We start from the raw sequence: 19,789 nt of genomic DNA on the forward strand, positions 1-19,789 counted from the left end.
TATGTCTGTCCAATTCGATTATGTAAAAGTCATAGTATTTTATTTTTATAGTTAATTTTCTAGCCTGAACCCTGCAAGGCTAGTTCCTCATGTATTTCCTCCAACTGATTTTATTTTGGATATGATGATTTTTATCTGATTTTCCTTTGAGAAAACATGAACATTTGCTTCCTTGGCTGACTTACAGGTACGGGTGAGTACTAAAGGACCCACATGAATGGGCTTCATAAGAGAGAGCCCACCCCATGCAGAGATGCTGCCCGAGGCCAACTATTTGTGCTCTGGAAAAAGCTGACTTGCCTGAGAAAATAGGTAGTAAGACTACCCTGCTTTTTCGTTTTGTTCTGTGTGTGTATATGTATGTGTGTGTGTGTATATATATATATATATATATATATACACATACATACACAGGGTAGTGAACGATGCTTTTAACAATAATTAGAGAAAACTAGAACATGTAATGGAGAAGGCAATGGCACCCCACTCCAGTACTCTTGCCTGGCAAATCCCATGGACGGAGGAGCCTGGTAGGCTGTAGTCCATGGGGTCGCTAAGAGTCAGACACGACTGAGCGACTTCACTTTCACTTTTCACTTTCATGCATTGGAGAAGGAAATGGCAAGCCACTCCAGTGTTCTTGCCTAGAGAATCCCAGGGACGGGGGAGCCTGGTGGGCTGCCATCTGTGGGGTCGCACAGAGTCGGACACAACTTAAGCGACTTAGCAGCAGCAGCAGCAGAACATATAAAACTTTCGGAGGAGTACTACTTATACATGGTATAGAAGAAAATAGTAAGGGTAAGGAGGTGATAAATTAGAAAATAGATACAGTGTGATGTCATTAACCTACATTGAAATCTAGGTATATGTTGTACTTGTTATTTTATTTTGTAAAGTTGGCATTTTTATATTATAAAATTATATTCTGTATTGTCTTTCTTAATTAGATGATAGTTTTTCTGTGGAAACTGTTATCTTTTATTTCTCTGGGATCTCCTGTAGCATCTGGCATCATGTCAGACACTTTATAAGCCTAAAAAAGATATTTAACTGAATCTGAGCGCAAATTTGATGAACAGTGATTCCTTCATGCAAGTTTCCCCAGTGGCTCAGTGGTGAAGAATCTGCCTGGAATGCAGGAGACTCAGGAGATACAGGTTCAATCCCTGAGTTGGGAAGATCCCCTGGAGGAGGAAATGGCAACCTACTCCACTATTCTTGCCTGGGAAAGTCCCATGGACAGAGGAGCCTGGTGGGCTACAACCCGTAGGGTCGCAGAGAGTCAGACACAACTAAGCATGGCATGGCACAGTGCCTTCATCCAGTGCTTTGAGGATTCTGAGGCTGTGTTGGTGTCAGTAGGAAAAAAATGTGGTGTTAAATTAGACCAGGGGCTGTTTTATATATCGCAGTGCCTGGAGCTTATAATGGTGCCTGACAGGCTGTAGGTGCTAAATAAACATTTGTTAGATGAATGAATAAGTGTTTCTGCAATAGTTGAGAGAGCAAGAAAGAAAGGCAAAATATTTGACTTTCTGTTACTAAGTTAACTCTAAAGTTTCTTCTAATTCTAAATTCTATGATTGGCATAAACATTTGTTAATTTAGCAAATGTTATATCAGCATCCAAATTCAGAATCCAGACTATCTTATAGTTGGCAGATTTTTGTAGATTCAAAGCTATTAATAATAATTAGATGGATAGAAATCATCTTTTCTGGGGTTTGCCTACTGTGATTTAAAAAACAGTGAAAAAACTCAGCTATATGAACTTGATGAAGCTATTCAAATTTTAATATTATTCTGTACCCCAACTAATACTCAACTGGTTAATTGAATTACATTCCTCTTCAGTTTATATTGCAGTTTACAAAGTAAAAGCTCATTAATCTGGCTGTGGAATATTTTGGGGGGTGATTGAATACTCTGTTTTATGTAGGGTGAGATTAAACTGGCTCCTTTATCTGATTTTATAACATCAGCATTTTGAAAGAGACTTTATACGTCTCTAAATATTTTAGACATAAAATGGATTCCTGGAGGTTATGTGATTAGAATTGTAGGTTTTTATTATCAGGCTTAATTAGTACTCAGATCTCCTGATTTCAGTACTAATGCCTTTTTGAAATGTCAGTGTTTCCCAGTGACTTTTTCACTTAAATATAGGCTAAAAAAGATACACTCCACTAATAACAGAATGGTTCAGCATTCCACTGAGCATCGTCCAGAAGGACTTTGGGGGAGCAGGGGCTGTGAGGTGATGCACATTTGTCCCAGTGGGAGCCCTGACGCATGAAAAGAGGGGCAGCCAGGACTGTGGCTCTTAAAGTATGGCCTGTGAACCCCTGGGAGCTCTGAGGAAACTTTTAGGGCATTTCTGAATTCAAAACTACTTTAATAACAATACTTAGATGTTATTTGCCTTTTTCACTGTGCTGATATTTGCTCACGTGGTTTAGAAGCAATGGTGGGGAAAATGTGGATGTCTTGGCACCAACCAAGGTGATGGCTGCAGATGTATAATCACCACTGGGCTCCTCACTGCCAAACCCTTGAAGAAAAAAGAGAAAAATGAACATTTAACTTAAAATGTTCTTAATAATAGTAGTAGAAATCATCACTTCATTAAATCTCAACCTTTGAGTGCATGCCTTATGTTAATATTCTCTGTGATAAAATGAAAGTATGCTTGACCTTCTCCTGCATAGAGAAGGATGATGGTTTTATTTAAGGAATTGTTGCAGAACTAGCTCCTTTTTAATGGGTCATCACTGTAAGATGGAAGAATGACTGACACACTGTGACAGTTTAGACTTGGATATTTGGACGTTTTCTTGAAAATAATGAACTAAGCTTATCAAGAAAAATAATGGACTGTGTTTGTTCTACTGATAAAAATCTGAGCTTTCAAGTGAAAATCCAAATAAAAACTCAGATTTTGGAAAACTTTTTCGTCACCACGAACTTGAGAGTATATAAATTTTTTAGAATCTCTTTTAATGATATTGGTGCTGATATTAACAAATGTGACCTTTCTTTTGTTATTGTATAAGGAAATGTGTTAATGTTTCCAAGCTCTGTGTGGATCAATGTGTGATATTATGCAACTATAAATGAATAAACGATCTACTCAAAGTGCAAGGGGGTAGAAAGATTTTAATGTAAAAGACTACAAATATTTCATTGTTACATTTCAGATTCTACATTACAACTAAACTTTAAGAAACTACTCCATGCTGAGTTGTGGTGTAGTAGTATGGAAGAATATCCACAATATAGGAAAAAGCTTTTAAAATATTTCCCTCTTTTAAAGTTTTTTTAATCTCTGGGAGACAGACTTGTCTTCATATACTGCAGCCACAACAACTTATCACATAACATATTAAAAGCAGAAGCAAAGTTGAGAGTCTATCTTCTGTTAAGCTAGATACTTCTCACCAAATTATTTTTATTTGAGGAAACATGGTTATTTTTATGAAAATATTACTGATAATATATAGTAGATATTTTTATTTTAAAATGAATTAAATAAATATTTTATAAATGCCTCAGTTTTAATTTCTAGTACGGTAAATCAAAACCCAAACAAGCATAAACAAAAAAAACAAAGTTTTTTTTGGTTCTTAGTATTTTTTAAGAATGTAAAAGAATCCTGAGACTAAAAACTTTGATGATGCTTGTCTAGACTCTGGATTAGATGATGCTAATTTAATCTAATCTAATCTAGACTCTAGTCTTGCACTATTTTTGTACATATGCAGTTATATACAGATTGTAGGAACAAGAGACAAGAGCATGGAAAGAGAGAGATGAAGGGCTGTATCAAAGTACTTACAAAGTATTTTCCAGATCTATTCTTAACTTTTGCAGAGGCTATGGGAAGGCTACACATGGAAAACTACATACTTTATGTCACGATATTTAAAATTTATAAATTAAATTAATATACTGTTAAGTAAAATATGTTTATCCTCATGCTCTGACAAATATACCGTTTAACCAATGATTAGGAAAATATACATAAAGAATCAGGTTATGCCAAATAACTGTGTGTAGCACAAATTCAAAATAATTGCCTTTCCACAAAGGACTGTGGTTTATCTTAGGGAGACCTCATAGCAATGTTCAGACAAGAGAAGGACAGGGAAGAATATTCTCCTTTTTTGCTTTTCCAGCATCTTCTTCCAATCAACTGACAATTCCAGGGAAAATGCCCACTTTCTCTTGCTTTGTGTGAGAGGAGGCTCTACTCTCCACCCAGGATTCAGCTGCTCATCCATTTTGTGCTCTTTCCTTAACCTCACTGTGCGTGCTAAGTTGCTTCAATTGTGTCCAACTCTTTACGACCCTATGGAGTGTAGCCCACAAGGCTCCTCTGTCCTTGGGGATTCTCCAGACAAGAATACCGGAGTGGGTTGCCTTTTCTTACTCCAAGGGATCTTGCCCACCCAGGGATCAAACCTGCATCTCTTAGGTCGTCTTCTTTGGCAAGAGGGCTCTTTACTACTAGCACTGCCTGGAAAGCCACCTGCCATGCACGAGACCTAAGAGACACGGATTTGTTCCCTAGGTTAGGAACATCCCCTGGAGGAGGTCATGGCAGTCTACTCTGGTATTCTTGCGTGGAGCATCCCATGGACAGAGGAGCCTGGTGGGCTACAGCCTGTAAGGTTGCAAAGAGTCAGGCACGACTGACGCTACTTAGCACAGTACAACCACTGTACAAGACATCAACTAAAAAGCCCAAATAAGTCTGCAAAGTTACTCTTTAATCATCAGCAAGCCATTCAGTCAGTGCCCCTCTCTGGCAATACTGCTTTTTAAAGATTTTCCAATGAGACAAATAGAAAGTCCAAGTTTCACTGTAGGGTTCCCAGATTTACTTGAATTTTGTGTTGGACTACTGCGGCCTTAGGAGAGATGATCTGACCGTGGCCAAAACACACAACTCTTGTTCTTCCTCCCACCTTCTTACCACAACATAAGGCATTTATCTTGCATATACATGGACGTCTCAGCCTTCTTGTCTGAACTCTGTCTCGCAGGTGTGGGTGTGTTCGTGCCGAGTCGTGTCTGACTCTTTGTGACCCCAAGGATTGCAGCTCACCGGGCTCCTCTGACCATGGGATTCTACAGGCAAGAATAATGGAGTGGGTTGCCATTTCCTTCTCCAGGGGATCTTCCCAACCCAGGGTTCAAGCCCCTGTCTCTTGTGTCTTCTGCATTGGTAGGCAGATTCTTTACCCCAGGGCCACCTGGGAAGCCCTTGGGCAGTAACTGATTACTCTTGGCCATCCAAAGGCTGTATATTGTCACCCTGCTTATTTAACTTATATGCAGAGTACATCATGAGAAATGCTGTACTGGATGAAGCACAAGCTGGAATCAAGATTGCCGGGAAAAATATCAATAACCTTAGATAGGCAGAAGACACCACACTTATGGCAGAAAGCAAAGAAGAACTAAAGGGCCTCTTGATGAAAGTGAGAGAGGAGAGTCAAAAATTTGGTTTAAATCTCAACATTCAGAAAACTAAGATCATGGCATCCAGTCCCATCACTTCATGGCAAATAGATGGGGAAACAGTGACAGACTTTATTTTTTTGGCCTCCAAAATCACTGCAGATGGTGACTGCAGCCATGAAATTAAGATACTTGCTCCTTGGAAGAAAAGTTTTGACCAACCTAGATAGCATATTAAAAAGCAGAGACATTACTGGCAAAGGTCCGTCTAGTCAAAGCTATGCTTTTTCCAGTAGTCATGTATGGATGTGAGAGTTGGACTATAAAGAAAACTGAGCTTCGAAGAATTGATGCTTTTGAACTGTGCTGTTGGAGAAGACTCTTGAGAGCCCCTTAGACTGCAAGGAGGTCCAACCAATCTATCCTAAAGGAAATCTGTCCTGAATATCCATTGGAAGAACTGATGCTGAAGCTGAAACTCTAATACTTTGGCCACCTGATGCAAAGAACCGACTCCTTTGAAAAGACTCTGATGCTGGGAAAGATTGAAGGTGGAGGAGAAGGGGACGACAGAGGATGAGATGGTTGGATGGCATCACTAACTCGATGGACATGAGCTTGAGTAAACTCCAGGAGTTGGTGTTGGACGGGGAGATCTGGCGTGCTGCAGTCTATGGGGTCGCAAAGAGTCAGATACGACTGAATGACTGAACTGATCCAAAAGATGTACACTCTGGTTCTTTAGGATAAGAATTCCAGGGTCCTAGGTATGAGTCACTTATGTGCATGTATCCGTGTAAGAAAATTTACATTTTAATTTTGTTGATAATTTGCATTTAGAGTACATTTTTATTAAGAAGTAATTTTAGATTTCCAGAATAATGAGAAGTCTATAGAGAAGTTATGAATCAAGTTGGGAATTGTATGGAAATGAATATATTGTTTTTGGAAAGTATTTTTAAAAAGAGTGAATAGTTAAATTTTAAAATAACTAATAATAGTTCCCATAAAACCAGTAATGAAGCCATTTACTTTAAAAAATTCCGATCTTGGGCCTCTGAAGTGCTCTTGAGTAGCAGGGGGCAGGTGGGAGGGGGTGCTAGTTGCTACTAACCATACAGTATTCTAGTTGTTTCTCAGAGTTAATATTAACTACCATAGATTTGTAATTTATAATGTGGAAGTATTTTAGTCACTGGTATTACCTGCGTTATTTGGTATTCTGCATCCTCGTGAAATACTGAATGGCCCCTTGTTCATGGAAATACATGAACTTTGGGATTGGCTATTTTGGGAATTATTTTATACAACAGAATTGTCTTCTTAATGATAATGTTTTTCTTAAAAAAATAGTCCAAGCTTTTATTTTGACTTGCATAGTTAAATCAACATAGTATGGTTAAGACATGCGACCTGAACTGGAAGGGTTAATCTTCAAGTTCAGCTTGAGCTGTGTTTACTGATCCTTTTCTGCTGCTTGTTAATTGGCACCTCGGACTCCATACTAATTACTGGGAGAGCAAGGGGCAGGTGGCGCTGTTTTATTTTGATAATCCTTGTCAGCAATGTCTGTGTAATCTTCTTATTTAATTATAATGAATGTGCATTTGGGGTGCATGAACTTTCAACAGCTTTTCCCTGAAAGTTCACTGGACAAGGACAGTTTTGCAGTTGTCAGACACTGCTACAGATTGCATACAAAGCCAGTTGTTTCACCATTTTAGTTCTGAACTCATACAAATGGAAGTGACTAATGGGCATGCCTCGTGCTTCTTTAAAGCCACCCAAGGGTAACTATCCAGAGAAATGGACTGAATCTATGCTTCCTATAATTGTGCCCCTCTTTTTTGGAGTGAGGGTAAGAAATATGCTTAAATAGGGACATTAATTTTAAGAGTACTTAATAGATGAAAATATTAGAGTAATGTTTTTTCTGGAATGAAGAGCCTAGGCAGGAAGTCAAAATAAATGGAACTGATTTACTTAAGAATTTGCAAGTTTTAGCTGTGAAATGACTAGATAAATGATTCTTTTGGAAAGTAGGTACTTACTAGCAGATGCATATTTTACTAATTTCCATTTTAAAGAGAATGTTAGGCTTTCAAGTATAAGGATTTAGGTAAAGATTTCAAGTATATAGATTTAGGTAAAAATAAATTCATAATAATTTTGAAGTCTGGGGCCCAGTCTTAAAATTGTAAGCAGTGCATTATTTATTTGGGGGAAGTGCGAGAAAATGAAGGAGGAAAAAATCAAAAAACACCTCCTTGGCTGTTAATACCTTGAAACTTAGTGGAAAGGAAATAACACCCAATTTATAAGAACTCTAATGTAAACAAACAGGAGCTATGATAGGAAATAGCACTAGGGCCAGTTTATAAGACTTGGTCTATGTTCATTTTTTAGATAAAACTTCCTGTACTTCCAGCCATTTTAGTCCAGACCAAAACCAAAATAAACCTTACTCAAATGGTGAAAGGAAGCATTTAATTGGGTGATATTTTTGGAAAATCAAAAATAGTTACTTCTGTTGTTGGTACTTTGATAAAAGTTTCTGTTACTGATAAAAACTTAAGTGTTATTTGAGATATTGTAACACTTAAATATTATTTGAGTATTGATAAAAACTTGTGTTATTTGAGTATTGTTAAAAAATTTAAGTTTTATTTGAGATAAAAGTATAGATTTATATGAACTTGGATGTTAATTATATACTTATAGTTTACAATAATGACATTTCATAATACTATTGTTGTGCCTTATCAGAGAATATTTACTTGACTTAATTTAAATTGACAATTAAAATAGAAATCCAAATCTGTGGTTCTCAACCCAGGAGCAGTTTTGGCAGTCTCAAGACATTTCTTATTTTTACCACTGGGAAAGGATACTATTGGTGTCTAATGAGTAGAAATGATGGATGCTGCTAAAAACTCTCTAAAAGACACAGGACAGTTTCCCCATGAAAAAGAATTATGTGTCCCCTGAATGTTTATGTTACTGGGATTAGAAATCTGCCCTTTCACTCATGAAACACTACACATTTATAATCAATGGATTGTGAAGATTCTGGAGAGTTTATAAAGAGATGCTGTGTTTAAGGAAATAGTTATATTGGGCTTCCCTGGTGGTTCAGTGGCAAAGAATCCACCTGCCAACGCAGGCAATGCAGGTTCGATCCCTCGGTTGGGAAGATCCGCTGGAGAAGGAAATGGCAACCCACTCTAGTATTCTTGCCTGGAAAATGCCACGGGTTGAAGGAGCCTGATGGGCTCCTGTCCACTGGGGTTGCAAAAGAGTAGGACATGACTTAGCCACTAAACAACAACAGCAAATCCAAGTATTGGGTTGTATGGGATTGATCAATAAATAACATATTCCTAATTTTTATCACTTTCTCTGCCTTTCAAATTATAATTTTATACTGAAAGAATAAAAGAGAATAAACATTAGCTACAGTAATGCAAACTAAATGGTTGACTAAAATGTGGTAATCATTTAGCAATATATGTGTATATCAAATCCTTATGTTGTTTACCTTATACTAATACAATGTTATATGTCAAGTACGTCTAAATAAAACTAGGGAAGAAAGTTACTCTGGTGGGGAGTAGTCTAAAATATAGGAAAGAGCAGTTACAAGTTCTCTAGGTTTTGTATCAGGTTTTACTATATACTCAAAATTGAAGAAAGTGTAGTGTTAACGTGGCCAGAGAAGAATACAGTGTGATCAGTGTGGTATGCGCCATGTTGTATGCTGTTGAATCTGTAAAGCTTGTGTGGTTTCCTGGGTGTAAAGTAGCTACGTTAGAGATTTTTAAGTGGGTTTTAACCCAACAACTAAAATCAGGCTTCAGTTCATCTGATTTGAAAAATTGATCCTCATCTTTTATTCATATGTAATTTTTTATTAACCTATGATAAGTGGATAGAATTTAAATCAGGTGTTTATTTACTGTAAGAACAATAACCTGATTCCAGGTTAAACAGTTTGTTTCATCTGCTCATTATTTTTCTTTCATGACATTAATGCAACTAAATATATCCTCAGCACTATATTTCAGGTGTTTTTTTTTGGCCTGCTAGTATTCATCATTGGTCTTTTAAAAGTCACTAAATCAGTTCCTACTGACTTTCGTATGTAATAGGGCAGACATGCTATGTAAAATGTTTTAAAGTATGTAGAATTTTACATATACTATATATAGGGCATCTGTAAGCAAATATTTCTGAACCCACCATTGTACATAAGAAATTTAGAACTAACATTATGTTAATGCTGTATGAACATTGGTTGGAATAGGGATGCTTGTTTGCTTTTGGAACTGGCCTATCTTCAAATATTATTGGTAAAACACATATTTATAGAGCTCAGCAGAAAATGAATGTGTCCTGAGTGTGTGAGGAGTGGATTATGTATTCATAAAAGATAGCTTTCAAAGTAAATGAGAAGTAGCTTGTTTGCAGAACAATTCAGTAGTTTATGTATATATATATCTTATTCCCTGGGAGAAAAGAAATAGGACAGACAGTGTGGTCAGCGGTGAGGTGGAGAACTTGTTCAATGGCAGGAGGTTTTGTCTACAGAACACGAAGGCTCACTCAGCTGGGTCTCGGCAGTATATTTTATAAGGAAACCTGTGTGTAAAAATAGATGTGAATGAAACTTCTTTTAGGGCACAGGGTCCTATGGTTGTTACAGAGCCACTTTGTTTTAATGGAAAGAAAATATGAAAACTCTCCATTTGGAAGCAAGTCTTAGGGGAGTGGCTTTGAAAAAGTATCTTTTTGTGCACTGTTACTAGTAAGCAGCCAAAACAGGTGTGTTTTCTAACCACACTGATTAAGTAACTACCTTAATCAGCATTTCTCAGATTCTGTTAGGGTGTACTTCATTTAGAATACTAGAAATCATATATAATGATTTGGTACACTTTTTCTGTGAATTTTGGCAGATAATTCAATATTTGAAACAAAAGATGAAATTGAAGGAAATTGTGTTGAAGTTCTAGGTAATCTTTGCTATTTACCCTTTAAAAAAATCACATGATACACCCAGTCCAGAGTTTGAATGTTATTGTCTATGACAAGAAAATGCTTTTATTTCTGTGGTGTTTATAAATGCCTATATTTACAACTCTCTTTGTAACATTAGTGGAGTTTCTGAAATTTGAGTTTATAAAAAGAATATGGAATTAAGTTAATATATGACTATTACAATATTCAAGTAATATATACATAAATCTACTGCTAGTTTAAATCAATTAGAGGGATTTAATTTAAAGTCTGTTTTCCTCATGACAGGACTAAAGAGAACAACCCTATTTATTGCAGGAAGGTCTGTGTTATGGATTTTCAATAATGTCTTGGAGCTCAGGTTAGATACAGTGAGTGGAAGCTACTCTGTTAGTATCATACTCAAGTTAAAAATGAGAAAAACTTTCAATGCTTTCTTGACCTCCATAGTGAAAGTCAAAGTCACTGGTCATGTCCGACTCTTTGCGACCCTGTGAATTCTCCAGGCCAAAATACTACAGTGGGTAGCCTATCCCTTCTCCAGGGGATCTTCCCGACCCAGGAATCAAACCAGGGTCTCCTGCATTGCAGGGATTCTTTACCAGCTGAGCTACCAGGGAAGCCCAAGAACAGGTGTATTTTCTTTACCATAAAATTGCCACTAACTTTATTCTCTTATGTGAAATTGTTTACCATTTCTAATGAAGAGTCCATAGGGCTCAAAATAAATGAAATCTAACACATTTAAACACACATACCCCCCAAACTTTGCTCCATACCTTTCTTTCCTCTCCTTAGAGACTTCAGCCTTCTCCTTTATAGCATGCCTGCCAACAAAACTTCTCGTATGGTAAAATGTTTTCAATTTATATGTTCTTTCCATCTCTTATGTCAGAGACCCTTGAAGTTACTTCAGATCTCAAAGCAATGATGGCAAGCCTTCAACACTCACTTCTTTTAAAATAAGTTTATATGCATTTGTGTAATACATTTTCTGGTTCTCTGGCTTTGAAGCCTCTGCCACAAATGAAACAGACCTCTCACACAAAATACATTTTAATGTATGCATGCTTATACACATGAATGAGAACGTATATAATACAAGAAGTCCTAATGTGAAGATTTAAATACTGAACAATATCTTACAGGTTACAAGCTTTCACATATGTTCTGTCGTTTGTTCAGTATGACAATATTGTGAGGAATAAGGGGATTTCTGTTTTCTAGCAAGAACTGATGCTAAGAGGGATTAATTGTGGTAGAGATGGAATCTGTGACCCTTAGTCTAATGTACTTTTTATTAGACCACACTAAAAATTCTATTTTAAAACCCAGCAAGATGACACTGCTTATTAATAGAACAGTTGAATTAAGAATTGTCAAATCTATCTATAATGTAGCCTATGAGGCCAACACTTTTAGCTACTTGAATAATGATTCTAGCAGCTAATATAATAGAGTCTATATTTGCACATTGCATAGCCTTTGTCCATTAAAGGAAAATGTAACATTAATTGATTTATTGATTTTGCTTTTAGAAAACTCCATTTTCTCTTTGATGAGAGATGATTGGTCTTGACAGTTGAAGGTATTTATTGCATTTCAGATTAAAATTTTATCTGCCAGACGAGTGTCTCAGCCTCGTAGGGTTTCCCCACTCTCTAGGATTCTACTGGCTTCTTCTCCTTCCAAGATCAGTGCTGTTGCAAACTTAAGAAGCCTCGTGGTATTGAGAGAGGTGTGTCCGGTCCTGGTACTATCCTATGTAACCCGCTGCATCTACCTCTGTGAGGACTGCCCTCCTGTTGGCTCAGTCCATGGTCTAAGCTATTCTAGAACACAGTCCACAAGCGATGGTATCTGTAAATGTAGTATCAGCACAGATAATACAACTTACTTCATCCATCCCATAGATGTCAATTGTGTCTGTTGTGTGCCAGGCACAGTTACAGATGCTTTGGATTTTGTAGTGACCATGACAAAGTACCTGCTTCCAAGTGCTGATATTTAGAAGGAAATGGCCAATAAATACAAAACAGAGATCCTCAAATCAGACATGACCTGAAGAAAATGTTAGGAAAGTTGGCATTTATTTTTCTTAGGCTGGCCACAGAACTGAAATCTAAATAAGGAGAATAAGTTAGAGGGACAAGTGAAGGGACTATGAGATTAAAGGAGTGTGTTGTGCTTGAGGGCTAAAGAGAACACCAGCATTCAGAGGACATTTTGGGCAAAGGGGAAAGTGATAGGAGATGAGGTCAAACAAGCAGGCAGAGGCTGAAACATGTGGGCCACAGTAGCAAGTGTGGTTTTCTTTGTAATTGGAGGTTTTAAGTAGGAAAGTAGCATGTGATTTACACTTTGCAGATGTTTCTTTGGTTGCTGAGTGGAGTACTCCCTCTGAGGCAGGACGTATGGAATCAGTATCCTAAAGGAGGCTATTCTATGAGTTTCTGCAGGACTGTAATTTAGTCTAGAATTTTTGCAGTGGAAGTGCTGAAAAGTGGTTCAATTTAGGATATATTTTGGATATAGTACTACCAAGTCGTGATATAATGTATTGAATATAAGACCTGAGAGAAAGAGAGGAATTAAGGAAGATCTAATGATTTATTAGATCTAATTCATTAAGAAAGATCTAATGATTCCCTAGTGAAGGTCAGGGAAGCCTGGCGTTCTGCAGTCCATGGGGTTACAGAATCAGACAAGACTGAGTGACTGAACCACAACAATGATTTGTGAACAGAAAATATCTCTTGTAAAGTGTTAAAATGGTAACAGCTTACCTGGCTGGTTTGCTTTCATTCACTTGTTCATTGTTGTGGAAGTGTGAAGTATCTTGATAGAATCCGCACTTTACACTCAAATTGTTTCCTAGAAGTTGCTGCTTCAGTTGGTTCAAACACACCTATTAGCCAGAAGAAGAGAAAATGGGATGCATGTTGGAATGCACTTTTCAATTTCGAAATGGTTTTCAGAAACGTTATTAGGAATCATATTTTGAATATCTGTTGTAGAACTGTGATCAAAGTGTCAGTTCACTAAAATGGTTTTCTGATGACCGTAGTTTTATTTACCAAGAGAGAAGGTAAAGAACATTGCTCATATTTGTGCTATGAATTTGAAAGACCTGATATGGTAATAATAACCTATTTTAAGATAGCACATATAATCATTAAACCTTTGTTTAGGTTTTAGCATGACTAGCATAGATTTGTGATTGTGTTTTTTTGGGTCACAAGTACACTTGACATTATGTCAGCGCCCCTTGTGTAATCAATGTGTAACAGTGTATCTTTGCTCATTTTATAGAACATAACTTCATGATATGCAGGTTGATATTTGTGTCTTCTAATTTATAACATTTTCTTCATACAAATCATCTATTTGATTTTGTAATCTTAATGAAGAATTAAACCCCAAATGATAATAGAAAAAATAATTCAGTTATTACACAAAGGTATAGACTTCAGAATATCCTTGTAAAGCTGTACGTTTGTAAAGTTACCAAATAACTTTGTGTCCATACTGACTCCATCCACTTTAAGCATGATTTCTCACTATTTCTTAGTCCAGGTACTTTATATATTATATTCTCAGTTTTGTTACTCATTAAAATGAGTAACATTACTCATTTTTTAAAATACTTTTCCTTTAATGTTTATATAATTCTTAGATACCATTCGAAGTTGTCCCTATAATGTCTATATTATTTTAGATAAAAATAATAATTGCCAGATTACTCGGGATTTAATTTAAAAAATGAGTGAAGTATACCATAGTTATATATCTATATAGTCTGTGCTTTTAAAAATGAAAGGCAAATTTTTCTTAGCTAAATTCTTAAAATTATCCAGCTTATTACTTCTTTCTCTGTGGCCAATTAAAAAAGAAGTAGTACTCCATGGGGTTGCAAAGAGTCGGACACGACTGAGTGACTGAACTGAACTGAGTACTCTCTAGGGTCAGAAGACCAGTTAGCATTGTTTGTCAAACAAAATGAAAAGAAATATTTGATTCCAAACTGAGAAGAATCTATTTCTCATTTAACTTATTTTTTTCTCATGTGTTTCACTTGATTTAAAAAAAAGAAAAATTAAAATTATAATACTAATTGATTTGTCAGTTAATCTCTTAGAGTCTGAAATGTTTAGTTATCAGAAGTTATCTGATTAAAAATGTTGAAGGGGGAAAACCAGAATTTCTCCATTTCTCATGACCAAATCCTACATGCTTTTCTCTCAGAATGTGGATCTGAGAGGGAAACCCAGCTTGCTTTATTATTCATCTTTCCTTTTCAACTGGATGATAAAGGCTGAGCCATCACATCAAGCCTATTCTGAAGATGTCCTGAGTAACAATAAACCCTTTGTGATGAAAATAGCACAGGGTAGCTATTGACAAAGTTAAAAATCCTGAACTTACTTATAATCTATATTACAATGTACTTTGCACATCAGCAGTCTTCTGCTTATTGACTGGGAAAATATAAGTTAAAATGGATTATCTTAAATAGAATATAAAGTTTTTCATTTTCAGCCTTGTACTTTAACCACCAAACCACTCAGATAATTAAGTTGGTAGATGAGATGCCGGCTTTTATGCACATATATTGCCTGATGTGTTCTATACTTTTTATTAGGGGTGGTAATAATTAATCATCTTTTATCTGTGTGTTACTTTCTACTTGATGATACTTTTTGCTATGTCAAAGATTGTTTTGCAGAAATAACCTGACCACAGTGGAAGAACCCCTAGAGTAAAGGAAAGCACCCTAAGATTCAGATGAATTAACTTAATGAAGATGGTGTCTTCAGTGCAGAGGCAACAGGAAGGCAGGACCAGAAGCATTTACCCCAGGAGGTTATATATAGGATGATTGGAGACATTCCTAGAGACAATGAATCACTGGCATTTATTTAAGAGAGAGGCTATTTCACTCAGAGGGCTCATGCTGGAATTAACTGGTGTCATTTTGAAGGAGGGTTTTGCTAATTGGCATCTCCCAATTGTATATAATGCCAACACCTTTTTGTATTAATTATTTCCCGTAAGCATAACTCAGTAAAGGAAAACTCATTGCAGGTTTATAAAGATTTAAGAGGAACTGTTGCAATTTAATTGGTTTCCAAAAGCCCTATGTGAACCAAAACAGTTGGTTGGCATTATTTGTATAATGTTTTGTTGTTTGACGTTGCGAGCATTATGTTCATGTATTGTGGTGATGGCCTGCTGAGTAATTGCAAGGTTCATTATACTACCAAGACTGTCAAGGGGCATTTATGGATATTCATGTGCAGTGAACCCTTGAACTTGAACTGGTCATTCTTCTCTCCCATGTCTGAAATTGTGTTTACTCTAAATGGCAGGAGAAACTTTAATTATGAGACTAGTAAAGAGGAAAAATTACCTAAGTTAAAGTTTAAAGTGATAAAAAGTGATCAATGTATTTAAAAATGTACCTGCAATTTTTCCTTTCTACTATTAAAATGTTATAGTGCTGACACATAATTGCATGTTAATAAATACATATGTATGTTTACCCACACATACCTCTTGAGTTTTGCTTTTTAAATTTCTTTGATATTTCAAAAGTTTTTGAATCAATGTGCAATGCTTGGATCATATTTTTAAATTTCACATTAATATTTTCAATTTTTTATTAATATTTGGCCAGTAAATAGAATTTCTACAGTATAAATAATGGATTTCTAATTTTTTACATTGAAATATATTTTGGGTGCACATTTGTCATGAAACAGTATGTCTTTGAAATACTTTAAAAAGCTTAGATTATGAGTTTCTTTGAGAGTACAGATGACATTATTATGGTAGAAGGGATTTCTTTATGAGTGTCCCTCCACTAGACTTTTAAATTCTTGAGAATAGAAGCATTCCATTAACTAATCTATGTATCCTGTCTCCAAGTGCTCAATGCATAGTGCATGTTCAATGAAATCTTGCGGAACTGAACTGAAGAGAGCTGAGAGAAAAGCAGGAATATAAGAGAAAATTGTAATTGAAAATACAGATACAAGTAGAATGTGGAGCACATGGAAACTGGTGGCAAGAGATGAAACTGGAGAATGAGGCGGGGCAGATGCTTCTGTTGCAGGTGATTGGATCAGATAGAGACAATGTTATGGAGCCACTGCAGGATTTTAAGCAGTTAATCATTCTTCACAGTGTTACAGAGGATGGAAATGGGGCAGGAGTAGATCAACTCTCTGATTCACCCTGGCTGGGATATAGTATTTTGGAAGCCTGGGTTGGGCAAAGGTTGTTTCCCCCCACCCCCTTAAAAAAAAACAAACCTCTTAAAAAAATTAATTTTGGTAAAACATACATACAATAAAATTTGCTACCTTAATGATTTTTACATGTTACAATTCAATAGTGTTAAATATGTCCACATTATTGGGCAAAGTTGAAACTCATTCTGTTCAGGCAGTCGTAGCATAATACATCATGCTGAGTGACTTAAGCGACCATGGACATCTATTTTTCACAGTTCTGGAGGCCTGAAAGTCCAAGATCATGGTGCCAGAATATTGGATTCCTGGTGATGACCCCCTTCCTGGAGTTAGATTGCTGTCTCCTTATAGAGCAGAGAGAGACAGAGAACACAACAGAGTTAGCTCAGATCCCTCTTCCTCCTCTTATAAAGACACTAATCCCATTATGGGGGCCTTACCTTCATGACCTCATCTAAGCTTGATTATCTTCAAAAGGCCCCACCTTCAAATACTATCATATTGAGGGGTTATGGCTTCATCATATGAATAACAGCATTTATATTTTTGTGACTGGTTTATTTCACTCAGTATAATGTCTTTAAGGTTCATCCATTCTGTAGTATATGTCAGAATTTCCTTCCCTTAAAAGGCTGAATAATGCATCATCATGTGAACATTCCATATTTTCTCTATCCATTCATCTATTGTAAAACTCTTGAGTTACTATTACCTTTTAGCCCTTGTGTATAATGTTACTATGCACATGGGTGTGTAACTATCTTCTCAAAATTCTGCTTTCAATTCATTTGGATATATATCCAGAAGTAGAATTGTTAGATTATAAAGTAATTCTGTTTATGATTTTTTAAAGAGTTACTCTTTTCCATACCAGCTGTACCATTTTACATTCCCACCAACAAGGGTTTCAGGTTCTTCACATCCTCTCCAAATAATTATTTTGTTTTTGTTGATAATAGCTATTCTGTTGGGTATGAGATGATATCTCATTGTGATTTTAATTTACATTTCCCTAGTGATTAGTGATGTTGAGCGCCTTTTTGTGTGCTCGTTGGCCATTTATATATCTTCTTTGAAGAAATGTCTATGTAAAGTCTTTGCCCATTTTTAAAATTGGGTTGTGTTTTGTTTTTGTTGTTGTTGCTGCTGCTGCTAAGTTGCTTCAGTTATGTTCGACTCTTTGCAACCCCATAGACAGCTGCCCACCAGGCTCCCCCATCCCTGGGATTCTCCAGGCAAGAACACTGGAGTGGGTTGCCATTTCCTTCTCCAATGCATGAAAGTAAAAAGTGAAAGTGAAGTCACTCAGTCATGTCTGACTCTTCGAGACCCCATGGACTGCAGCCTACCAGGCTCCTCCGTCCATGGGATTTTCTAGGCAAGAACACTGGAGTGGGTTGCCATTTCCTTCTCCAATGTGTGAAAGTGAAAAGTGAAAGTGAAGTTGCTCAGTTGTGTCTGACTTGTAGCGTCTCCATGGACTGCAGCCCACCAGGCTCCTCCGTCCATGGGATTTTCTAGGCAAGAGTACTGGAGTGGCTTGCCATTTCCTTCTTCGTTGTTGTTGAGTTCTAGGCATTCTTACATATTCGGGATAATAGCCCTTTATCAGATATATGATTTACATGATTTCTTCCATTTCATAGGTTGCTTTTTCATGCTATATTAAGTTGCTTTTTCATGCTATTGATTGTATTCTTTGATGCACAGAGGTTTTAAGTTTTATGTTTACTTTATCTATTTTTTAAATTGCCTATGGTTTTGAAATTATATCCAAAGAATCATTGCCCAATGAAGGAATGTGAAACGTTTCCCATATGTTTTCCTTTAAGAGTCTTATACTTTTAGTTCCTATGATTAGTTCTTTGATCCATTTAGAGTTCATTTTTGTATGTTGTATAAGGTAGGGATTCATCTTTACTTTTTACATGTGGATATTCATATTTTCCCAAAACCACTTGTTTAAAAGACTGTCCTTTTATGGTTTTGACAGTCTTGTTGATGCTTCCTGCTGGAGCAAAGGAAGAAAAGGGCCTTTGGTGCATGGAAATGAGAAATGGACTTAAGAGACAGAATCTTGGAGAGACACCAGAAACTTCCTAAATAAGATAATCCTGGAGGCAATTTCAGGAAAAAGATGGTGGAACCTTTAAAAGCACAAAAGGGAAGATTTAGAGCAACTTCTAGAGCCAGAAAGAGTGAGAAAATAATGTTTTGTTTGTTTTCAAAAAATATGTGAAGTAAACAAGGAGGGAAGTGTAAAAAGTGTGGAAAAAGATGAATGATAGGCAGTTTACCTTAAGGAAATATAAAGTGTCCTATGGAAAACAGTAGGCATAAATAGTTATAATGAAGGGTGAGGTAATAAGATATGTGTCATAGACATGTCAAGTACTATGGAAGTTTGGAAAAGGAAACAATTATTTCTACCAAGGGAATGAGTTGGGTCTTCCTGGATATATTGCTCAAAATTTCAGGTTGAAAGCAACAGAAACCAACTATGATTAATTTACACAGAAAACAAAGCTACTAAGAGGATATTTGCTAGTTCATAGATTATCCAGGAAGAAATCTGGATTCATCCAGGAGGTGATGTAATTCCAACTGAGCTATTTCAAATCCTAAAAAGTGATGCTGTTAAAGTGTTGCACTCAGTATGCCAGCAAATTTGGAAAACTCAGCAGTGGAGACAAGATTTGAAAAGGCCAATTTTCATTCCAGTATCAAGGAAGGGCAATGCCATAGAATGTTCAAACTACCACACAGTTGCAATCATTTCACATGCTAACCAAGGTAATGCTCAAAATCCTTCAAGCTAGACTTCAATAGTACATGAACCGAGAACTTCTGTATGAACAAGCTGGATTTAGAAAAGGCAGAAGAACCAGATATCAAATTGTCAACATTTGTTGCATGGTGGAAAAAAGCAAGGGAATTCCAGAAAAAATCTAGTTTTGCTTCATCGACTATGCTTAAGCCTTTGACTGTGTGGATCATGATAAACTGTGGAAAATTCTTCAAGAGATGGGAATACCAGACCACCTTACCTGCCT

At 36.4% G+C, this 19,789-nt stretch overlaps 1 protein-coding gene across 48 annotated transcripts in view; it reads left to right on the top strand.

Moving 5' to 3' along the window:
* The window catches only part of BMPR1B (bone morphogenetic protein receptor type 1B), a 522,369-nt gene that overhangs the window by 378,414 nt on the left and 124,166 nt on the right, over positions 1–19,789 (top strand). For 7 of the 48 annotated variants that reach the window (XM_086406604.1, XM_086406607.1, XM_086406597.1 and 4 more), the window contains one exon: positions 5,049–5,139. The exons of 40 other annotated variants lie outside the window; for them this stretch is intronic. The gene's annotated coding sequence lies outside the window, so the exon portion shown is untranslated. Of the gene's footprint in view, positions 1–5,048; positions 5,140–15,196; positions 16,029–19,789 lie in introns of those variants that run through there. One more of the 48 variants, XR_015165675.1, reaches the window with a different exon arrangement.

Source organism: Bos grunniens, chromosome 6 (genome assembly GCF_055505025.1).
Source record: "Bos grunniens cultivar Pamir isolate PY7600 chromosome 6, Bosgru_T2T1.0, whole genome shotgun sequence".
Classification (NCBI taxonomy): Eukaryota; Metazoa; Chordata; class Mammalia; order Artiodactyla; family Bovidae; genus Bos; species Bos grunniens.